General features: G+C 41.2%; 1 non-coding gene across 1 annotated transcript; it reads right to left on the bottom strand.

The window, feature by feature from the left end:
- Positions 1 to 200: 200 nt before the first annotated feature.
- Positions 201 to 303, bottom strand: LOC116894896. Its single transcript, XR_004387101.1, has one exon. It is a non-coding gene; the product is annotated as a U6 spliceosomal RNA (small nuclear RNA).
- Between the last annotated feature and the right edge of the window lie 9,305 nt (positions 304 to 9,608).

Genomic DNA, 9,608 nt, shown 5'->3' on the forward strand with positions numbered 1-9,608 from the left:
AGAAAATAGCTCCAATTTCTCTGTAAAGTGAGGCAGAAATCCTCACTGGCAAACAGTGCGTAGAGAAAAGCATCTACCCAGCTGGCTGTCCAATGCTACAATGTTGTTGTTGCTGTTGTTGTTATTATTATTATTATTTATTCCGTCACAATTGCATGCATCCTCACTTAAAAGCAAAGCCACAAAAAATTTTTTTTTCTTTTACTATGGAACACGCCACGATTTTGTATCATCCAGCCAGGGGCCATGCTGATCTTCTCTGTATCCTTCCCATTTTAGTACGTGTGCTGCTGAGGGGAGCACAACAAAACTTTGAGCCTCTGTTTATGAAGGAGTCTCACAGATCTAAGATCAGACCCTTCGTCGGCTGAGGCTATCGCTCGGCAGAGTCTCAGCTGTAACTAGAAGTTTCTGCTCAAACCCAGGTGTCCTGATGTCATCGTTAGCTTTGGCCTTGGTTATGTTTTCTCCCAGGGGAGGTCTCTGTTTATTCATATTTCTGACAGATTTTTAAAACTTGGGATGGTCCACGAGTCATTCATGAGAGATTGGTAAGGATTTGTCTGAAAGTCTGCTTCATGACAGAAAACTGCTAGTAATTTTGTAACACAAGTTAAATGGAGCCATTTGGGTAATGTTAAAAATATTTACCTAAATATGCTTTAAAACTTCATTTCCTGGAATCCAACTGTTTAAATAACTTCACCATGATAAACAGATGAGTGTAATTTTGCTAAAAAGTTTCCTTGGGCTGGAAGCCATCAGATTGGTTAATTAGTAAAAGATGATCATGTCACTGGGGAATATTTCAGGGCGACATTTGTAAATCCTTGTGTTAAACATGAATTCAAAGTCTTTAAAATATTTATAGAGAAAAGTCTTAGGGTCATAACAGTAGGGAATTGGTATATGTTTGTGCTCAAAATAATTATCTTGTCATTTTTTTTTTAACCACACATACAGCTCTGAAAGGCAATTGGTCTGGAATGAATGAAGGAAAATTGATAATTATGAAATCGTTTGGGGGAACGAAAGATCTCCTCTTAATATATGTGTATTTATGGTGTATGTGTGGAGGTCAGAGGCCAGCCCCAGGCATTGTTTCTCTGAGCCATTGACCCTAATTTTTGAGAGAAGTTCTCTTACAAGGGCTGGAGACTCATCTGTAAATGAGGCGAGGTTAGGTGGCCAGCAACTCCAGGTATCTGCCTGCCCCTGCCTCCCCGGAGCTGGGATTACAGGTACCCACCAACATGCCTGTCTTTTTACATGGATGCTGGGGATGAAACTTAGGTCTTCATGGTCGTGCAGCCCACAGAGTTCATTTAAAACACGTCTTTCAGTCGCGCCACTCATTATAATAAAGTGGAATTTTTTAAAAAAAAATTTTCACAACCATTAAGAATCTGAAATCTTGCTTTTATGAAACACACCTATCAGATAAGATAATTAAAAATGTACTAAGCTTTATCAAATGTCAGGGTTCAAAAAAAAAAACAAAAATAAAAACAAAACAACAACCTAAAAAAAAAAAAAAAAGAAAGAAAAGAAAAGAAAAGAAAAATGTGCCTGCACTCGTTTTTTTCTGCCAATCATTGGTCTCTGAAGACAGTGTTGAACCGGGAAGAGCCCAGGTGTTCTATAGCCTTTGAGTAAACATAAAATAATGTCCTTACGGGCATCTGGCACATAGCAGAGCCTCAACAATCAAACAAATTCTTCACAAAGCTGGAAACTTATGGGAAAGATTCAATAAGTTGGACATTTCACTTTCAAGAATGATAATTTTTATTAACTTAGTTTGAAATTTTCAGCATATTTTATACACACACACACACACACACACACACACACACACACACACACTCACTCCTTATCCATTTGAAGAGGGCCTTGGAATGACATACATTTTCTCAGTGCAACGTACTTCACGTGCCACAGATTAACTGTGAGTGCTGTTTATTTTGTCCTCATTAGAAGCTCAGAGATGTGTAGTATTTTATTTTATATTTCAACCCCACTTAAATGGTGATCAAAACTCAACAGCACCACGTGAACCAGCCAGGTTTTTAAACTCACAGGCAGGGACGTCAGAACCAGGTTGCAGGCTGTTCATTTGCTCAGAAACAAGTGTCAGATAATTCTGTCATGGACAGAGGTGCTTAATCCATCTTCGTCTCGCTGCGGAAGTCTAAGAAAGGACGTGTCTGTTTACGTGCAGAAAACGACGCCCGATGACTAGATTAACAAGATTGTTTACTCGTTGTCTTCATAACTTTATTGAAGGTCAGGGTACGTTTCATTAGAAACGCCTGTTTAATGTATGGATCGCGTGCCCAGACATACATGGAAAGCAGAATAACTCTTAATGAGCTCACAAGGACGACAGTGGCTCTTTCTCTTGTCTGCCTGATGGACTTGTAGCCTTAATTACACTCTTAGGTCCCGAGTCTTCCCAGATAAACAAAACGAGCAGTTATGATTAATCCTTAAATAGCTTCAGAGTTGCTGCAAATTAATAATTTAAAAAAATTACCACAGAAGGTAGGGGAAAGCTTCATTTATAGCCCCAGTTTCGGCCCAGTGAGAGAGTTCATGTTAAACTTGTGTGTCTTTGTAACACATCTATCCATCTTTTTATTCGCCCAGAATTATGCTAGACACGGTAGGGAAATTGAAAGGAAAAAAAAAATCTTACAAATCCTGAAAGGAACCAGATGTGAACAGCGAGAAATCATAGAAAGGTCATAAGGCATGTAGATTCCGTGCTTTTTCAGCTGACAAAAAATGGTCTCTGATGTAGAGAAAAGGACGAGGAAAGACAGACTTCCTTTCCTTCTGTTTTTTTGTATGCACGGTGCATGCCTGTATGTGTGGCTTGTATACCCTATGAGTCGCCTGTAGAGACCAGAGTTGATTTTAGCCCTTTTCTTTTCTTTTTGAGGCAAGGTCTCTCACTGAACCTGGAACTCAGAGGTTGTCTAGCCTGGCCAGCCCTGAGATTACAGGTGGCCTTTATATGGGTCCTAGGATTCTAGACTTGAGGTTTTCATGTTCCCATAGCAGGAACTAATCAACTGAACTATTTCCACAACATGGAAGGCTGTCTTCCACTGCATGAAATGCTTCTTCTATTCCTTGCGGCAAATTAGTACCTCTTCCAGACCATGTTTTGGTATCCTTGCAAATTATTCCGACTATCTTGATGTGTTCTCCTCATCTCTACAATCCCTGCCTGACTTCACCATCCACTCAGATGCAGTAAGTAGTGGGAGCTAAAGTTTTAAGGGCAATTAATTTCTGAGGGATGACATGTAAGCCTTGAAGTGAAAAATAAGCAGACAATGGCTGGGAGGAAGAGAGAATTGTCTGCCACCATCAGGTGACGGCGTGACTGAAAATGAAAACTTGGCAAGGATGAGGCATGCTTGGGAATTTAGCTGTGAAAATATCTTAAGGCTAGTTTGGAATGGGACACAAACGATATCGTGACACAGTTTTTACAATTTTATTTGATTTGAATGTGTATGTCGGCGTGCGTTTCAGGTGCCCATGGAGGACAGAAAAAGGCATTGGAGTTATAAGGTGCTGTCCGTTGCCTGATGTGGGTACTGGAAAACTGAACTCAGGTCTTCTAGAAGAGCACTGTGTGCTCTGAACCACTGAGCCATCTCTCCAGCCGTAGTTTAACATATTTAAATGGTTCTTTCTCGGGAATGGGTTCCATAGAGAATCTTTATTCTGCATGGATCCTTGCTATTTTGCTTTACCCTTTAAATTTCTGGGGGGAAATGCATTTTAATCAAATCTGGATTAGAGGGCCAATATTAGTGTCAAAATGGACACATAGAAAGTCCTTTACAAAAGTCTATTTTCCCTCACAGAAGACAGACTTAATTTGGTCAAATATAATGGGAATTTATTTGCTTTTCATTGAGAGCTTTAGGAAGTCTCCTTTTGAAACGTCCCATTGTCGATCTTTTAGAGTCAAACGACCTTTTTAGACACAGCAGCAAAGTGAAGCACGAAAACACCTGGCACTGTCTTAGCCGTGAGACAAAAAGATGTGCTTTAATGGACTTTATTTTCAAGCTGGTAAAAGGGACAGGGACACTTTTCTTTCCTGCTTCCTGCCAAGCAACTTTGTCACTTTGTCAGGCCTGATAATATGAGATGGACAGTCTTTCTAGTAACACCTGGGGAATAAAATACATGAGTAGCATTCTTCAGTCTATGCTCAATAGAAATATGGCCACACATGTGGGTAGCATCCTTCAGTGTATGCACAATAGAAATGCTAAGCATATCACCTCTCTGTGGAAGATTCTAGAAGAGCCTGGCTGCTGAATGGGGGAGAGAAAAAGCTAATCAGTTCCCCTAAGTCAAAACAGTAGCTGAATGATTAGTCCCCAGACTTCTGGAATGGAGAACATTTGGTTAATTTGCATATCGCACCGGGAACTTTGTTTAGTTTGCTGGTTAAATCAAAGCCAAGAATTCAAAGGTAGCCAGCAACTCTTGCGGCCCCACACAACTCTGGGATGACCTCCTCCACTCATTCATTCACCGATGCATACCCGAGAGCTATGGTGTGCAGTGCTCCTTGTCAAGGGCTGGGAAGACACATGGATCCTTCAGATCTAAGTGCCAGCACAGATTCCATTTGTAGGAGAGGCAGGCAGATGTACAAATAGATAAAATGGACATTTAAAAACAGTCAATAATTTGAGACACATTCATTCTATCTTTCAACAAATCTGTATTGATCATCTAACATCAGCCACACACTCTGCACTGTTAAGCAGCGGGAAGTTCATCCTGCGGGCATTGGAAACTTTTAGAATGTTTTTAAAGGGACTAGACAAGACCTGCATGTTGTGGAGTAGAAAAGCAGCAGTCAATTGAATAAGCAAGACAAGAGATGCTGGGCCTGAACAGAGGCAGAGAAAAGGAACAGGAGGAGGTCAGTAGATTTGAGGAGCAGCTGGTGGGGAAGCTGGCTACTGATTAGAAGTGAGGAAGGTGGAGAGGAAGAAAAACCTCAAAGGCTTCACAGATGGGAGATGAGCCTGGGTTTGCATATCAGGGTAAACACTGGGAAGTACAATTGGTGCTGTGGTCCAGTTAGGGCTGGTGGCAGAGAGGGGAGTCAGTTTAGTGATGAGGGGAGTTTGTTCACAGTTGTGTGAACACAGTTTTGTGTTGCTGGTCTTTGCTATGTTGTGGTTTTTTCTCTTTCCTACCCTTTATCCTCCACTCCCCAGTTTCACCCCCTATCACTATGTAGGAGAGAAAGAGTAGAGGAGAGAGAGAGAGAGAGAGAGAGAGAGAGAGAGAGAGAGAGAGAGAGAGAGAGAGATCTATGAGTCTAATTTCTTCTTGTTTCTTCCTCGAGTACAACCACTTCTTTGAGTATAACCAAGGCCCCACCCTCACCCCCTTGAACCACCAACAAGCACCCACCTTTCCTACTAGGGCTCTAGCATTTATTTACCCTCTGAAAATTTTCCAGAATTCCAAACGTCACACAACACAATCACAGAAACTATCTGCAGCTGGCCAAACCACGCCTCTGCTAGAGCACCAGGCAAATCATAGCTGCTGTGGGCAGTGCGAAGCAGCCACATAACCCCCATACCTGGGATGAAAATAAAAACATGTTCTTACAACATTTTTGTGTTGTTTTTTTTTTTTTTTTTTTTTTTTGAAGAAACCAACATTTCTAAATTCTCACTACAGTTTTGCAAATGGATCACAATTCGGAAGATCAAGAAATCGAGTTAGTGGGTATTTGCCAGCATTATTTTTAACTTTAAAAAATTTTTTTTGAGAAGTAATTTACACATTATAACATCTATCCATTGTGCGTGTGTGTGTGTGTGTGCGTGCTTCAGTGGCTTTTACTAAAGTTAAAATACGTTAGTAGAACATTTCTGATGTTCCAAAAGTTTCCGCATGCCCACTTGTGGTTTCTGCAGCTTCCTTCCTAGCCCTGGCCTGCATTGGCTCCAGAAGTCCGCCATTTCTGGATACTTTTGTAAATAGAACCACGCAGTGCTTTATATCTGGCATCTTTTACTTAACATGGTGAGCACGCGTGCGTGCGTGCGTGCCTGTGTGTGTGTGTGTGTGTGTAAAACCACAAACTGATGGACCTTTGAATTATTTCCAATTAAGGGCTAATATAAATAATGCTGGTATGAACATCTGTTTAAGTCTTTGGCTTGGTGTATTTTTCCTTAACATGGATCTCTAGGAAAGTGAAATCCTGGGTCATGTAAAAAGCTTGTGTTTAACTTTATTTTTTAAGTACTTTTAATTTTTTGAGTTTGTAATTACATCATTTCCCCCTTCTCTTTCCTCCCTCGAAACCCGCTTAGATCACAGCAGAGGCTGCACCATGTACAGTCCCACCAGGTGGATAAGGGCTACTTCCTCAGCCGGTTGTCTTCCGCCCCCCCCCAGAATGGCGCCCCCTAGTGGGCGGGCAGAGGAGGCTCACGTTTCCAGTTTCTTCGTAGCAGTACAGGTGACTTTCGAGCGTTCACATATATCCAAGCCTTTGGTGTGTTTTCTAATCGGCTTGTTTTTCATCTTGTTTTTGAATTAGGAGAGTCCTTGATGTATTTCCTTTGTAGATGTATATGAAAAATGATCACAGTTCCTGGAAATGAAAGTCAAACCACAGTGAAGCAGCAGTGGGGGATTATCAAAAAGGCAAAGCTGGAGAGAGTACAGAAGGGGGACTTCCGTGTACGGCGAGAATGGAAATTACTGCAATGATGGTAGAGAATAATAACAGAGGTTCCTTGAAAAACTAGAACCAAAACTGCGCGTGGTGCAAAGCCGTTATTAGATTGTTTTTCTGCTGTGGTGAGAAAAACACCCTGATAAAAGCATCTGTAGGGAGGAAATGTGGTTTTCAACTGCAGCGGTCGCTGGTTACAGTGGGTGGAGCTTGAGACAGCTGGCCACACAGAGTGTCTATGTTCCGGAAGAAGGGAACACTAATGTATGCAACGCTACTTACCTCCTTTACTTCCCTTTCAGCCCAGGGTCCAGCCCCACCCACTACCAGGGATGCCTTCCCACGTATTTAATACAAATAAGAAAATCTCTCATAGGCATGTCCCCAGGCCAAGCTAATCTAGACCATTTCCCAAGATACTCTCCGTGGGTGATTCTAGATTGTGTCAAGTTGACAATTAAAACCAACTACCACAGGGTATTTATCCGAAAGAATCGAAACCTGCCCATCTTCTTTATGGCAGAACTAGTCCCGTAGCTGAAATGTGGAACTTGCCTCGTCGCCAGGGGAAGGGATGAAGAGAATGTGGCATGTGATTATGAGTTTGCTGTCAGCTACACAAAAGAACGCGACTCTGTTATTTGCAGCGATCCGAAGGGAAGTGGATGGCGTGACATTAAGTGAAACGCCAGGCTCAGGGAGACAACTACCATGTGTTCTCACTTCCATGCGAAGCTAGAAAACTGATCTCAAAGAAACGGAATCAGACAGTGGTGACTGGAACCTGAAAGGATGTGAGCCAGGGGAGGATGGAGAAAGGGTGCACGGGTGCTGTCTGAGGAGAAGAGTAACTTCTAGTGTGCTACAGCCCAGTAGGATAACTAGAGTCGGCAACAGCGAACTACATCAGAATACCCAGAAGAATATTTGCAGCACAAAGAAGAGATAAATAGCTGGTAATAAAAAATACCGCTCTGATCTGGTCATTGCATATTAAATTGAGTAGTTACACTGTACCACACAAATGTGTATAATTACTATGTATTTATTTAAAATAAGATACATTAAAAGTAAGTGCTATATATACACATAGGCATGTGTGTATATGTGTATATGTGCATATGTGTGTATATGTGCATATATGTGTATATGTGTATGTGTGCATATATGTGCATGTGTATATATGCATGTATGTGTTTATGTATATATACATGTGTGTATATGTGTATGTGTATATATGCATATATGTGTATATGTATATATGTGTGTGTGTATAGGTGTATGTGTGTGTATATGTATATATACTCTAAGGTAAGTGTGGTGACTAGTCTTGGTTGTCAACTTGATTATATCTGGGATTAGCTAAGATTCAAGCCTCTGAGCATGCCTGTCAGGGATTTTTCTTGATTAGATCACTCAAGGAGGTACCACCTGGTGGCAGTCCACATAAAAGGACATGGAAGAAGGAAACATTTGGCTTTCTGTTTGCTTGCTCTCACTCTCACTGGCAAGTTCATCTATCCTAATTCACTCCTTTAATGGTGTTAAAATCTACTTCTTTGGGATTCCAACTGGCAGTTCTCTGGGACCTCCCTGAGACTTCAGAAGCAGACCAAAACTGCTGGGACATCCAGTCTTGTGAACTGAACAGCTACTGAATTTTTGGTCTTCCTGTCAAAAGGCAGTCCTTGCTGGACTACCGAGACCACTGCCTATAAGTCAATCCAATAAATTCCTTACCATTCTATAGATATATATTGATTCATTCTATAAGTTCTGTTCCTTAAAGAGTCCTGACTGAAATGGTGAGAACATAACTTCATTCCTTATGCATGTTTTCAGCCTAACTTTCTTTCCATTACTGTAACAAATACATAAGACACGTAAATTTATAAAGAGAAAAAGGTTATTTTGAATCAATTTTGGAGGTCTGTATGGCTTTTCCTGGAGCTACATAAATACCTATTTGGAACAGATAGGATAACAATGACAGGCAAAAGACACAATGCCACCAATGTCTAGTTCGGAGAACCAGTGAGTTTATTGTATTACTTACAGAAGAGTGGGTGACACCCCAAACAGTAGTACCACGAAAAGTACCTTCCCAATGAGGATGCTGTCCCCCTGAACGCTCCATAGATGGAATGCCTGTTCCCTCAGGTGATGTTCTGCTCTCTGTATAGTTTAGCACTTCCTGAGACCACATAGAGCTAAGATAGGGTTACACACAGCTGGGTAGAAGAGACAGGAAGGAAGAAATGGCTGTAATCTAAGGTGAGGGTATGGCGACTTCTCACACTCCTCTGAATAGGGAGTGCCAGTAGACATGATCTTGTGAAGGTTCTGTGTGGATGATACAGATGTTCTAATTTCAAGATGATAATGACTATGCCATACTCAGAGGGCAGAGTTTGAACCCAGGGCTGTTGGCCCCGTCGACTTTGCCCACCGCGGTGAGGCATGACAGCAGCAGAATGTTCATCTCATGAGTAGGGTGCAAAAGAGAGAAAAAGAGGAAGCAGATTGGTTCCTACCACCCCTTCAAGGACTGCACCCTAAAACTTAAGACCTAAGATGTCTCATTGGTCTCCATCTCCAATTCTCAAGTAGCACCTTGAGCTGGAGAATCAAGTGTTTAATACACGAGTGTTTGAGAGACAAGAATCCAAATCATAGTAGCAATTATTTCACAACCCACACCATTCCTTTAAACAACAGAGAAGATACCAGAATCTAGAACTGCATATTATCTTATAAAACTTACGTGTATATTCCATATTTTCTAATTTCTGTAAAAGAAAAGAATATATTGTGTTGATTCTTGATAATATATCTCCTAAGTTATATATCCAAGATACAT

Source organism: Rattus rattus, chromosome 2, assembly GCF_011064425.1.
Source record: "Rattus rattus isolate New Zealand chromosome 2, Rrattus_CSIRO_v1, whole genome shotgun sequence".
Classification (NCBI taxonomy): Eukaryota; Metazoa; Chordata; class Mammalia; order Rodentia; family Muridae; genus Rattus; species Rattus rattus.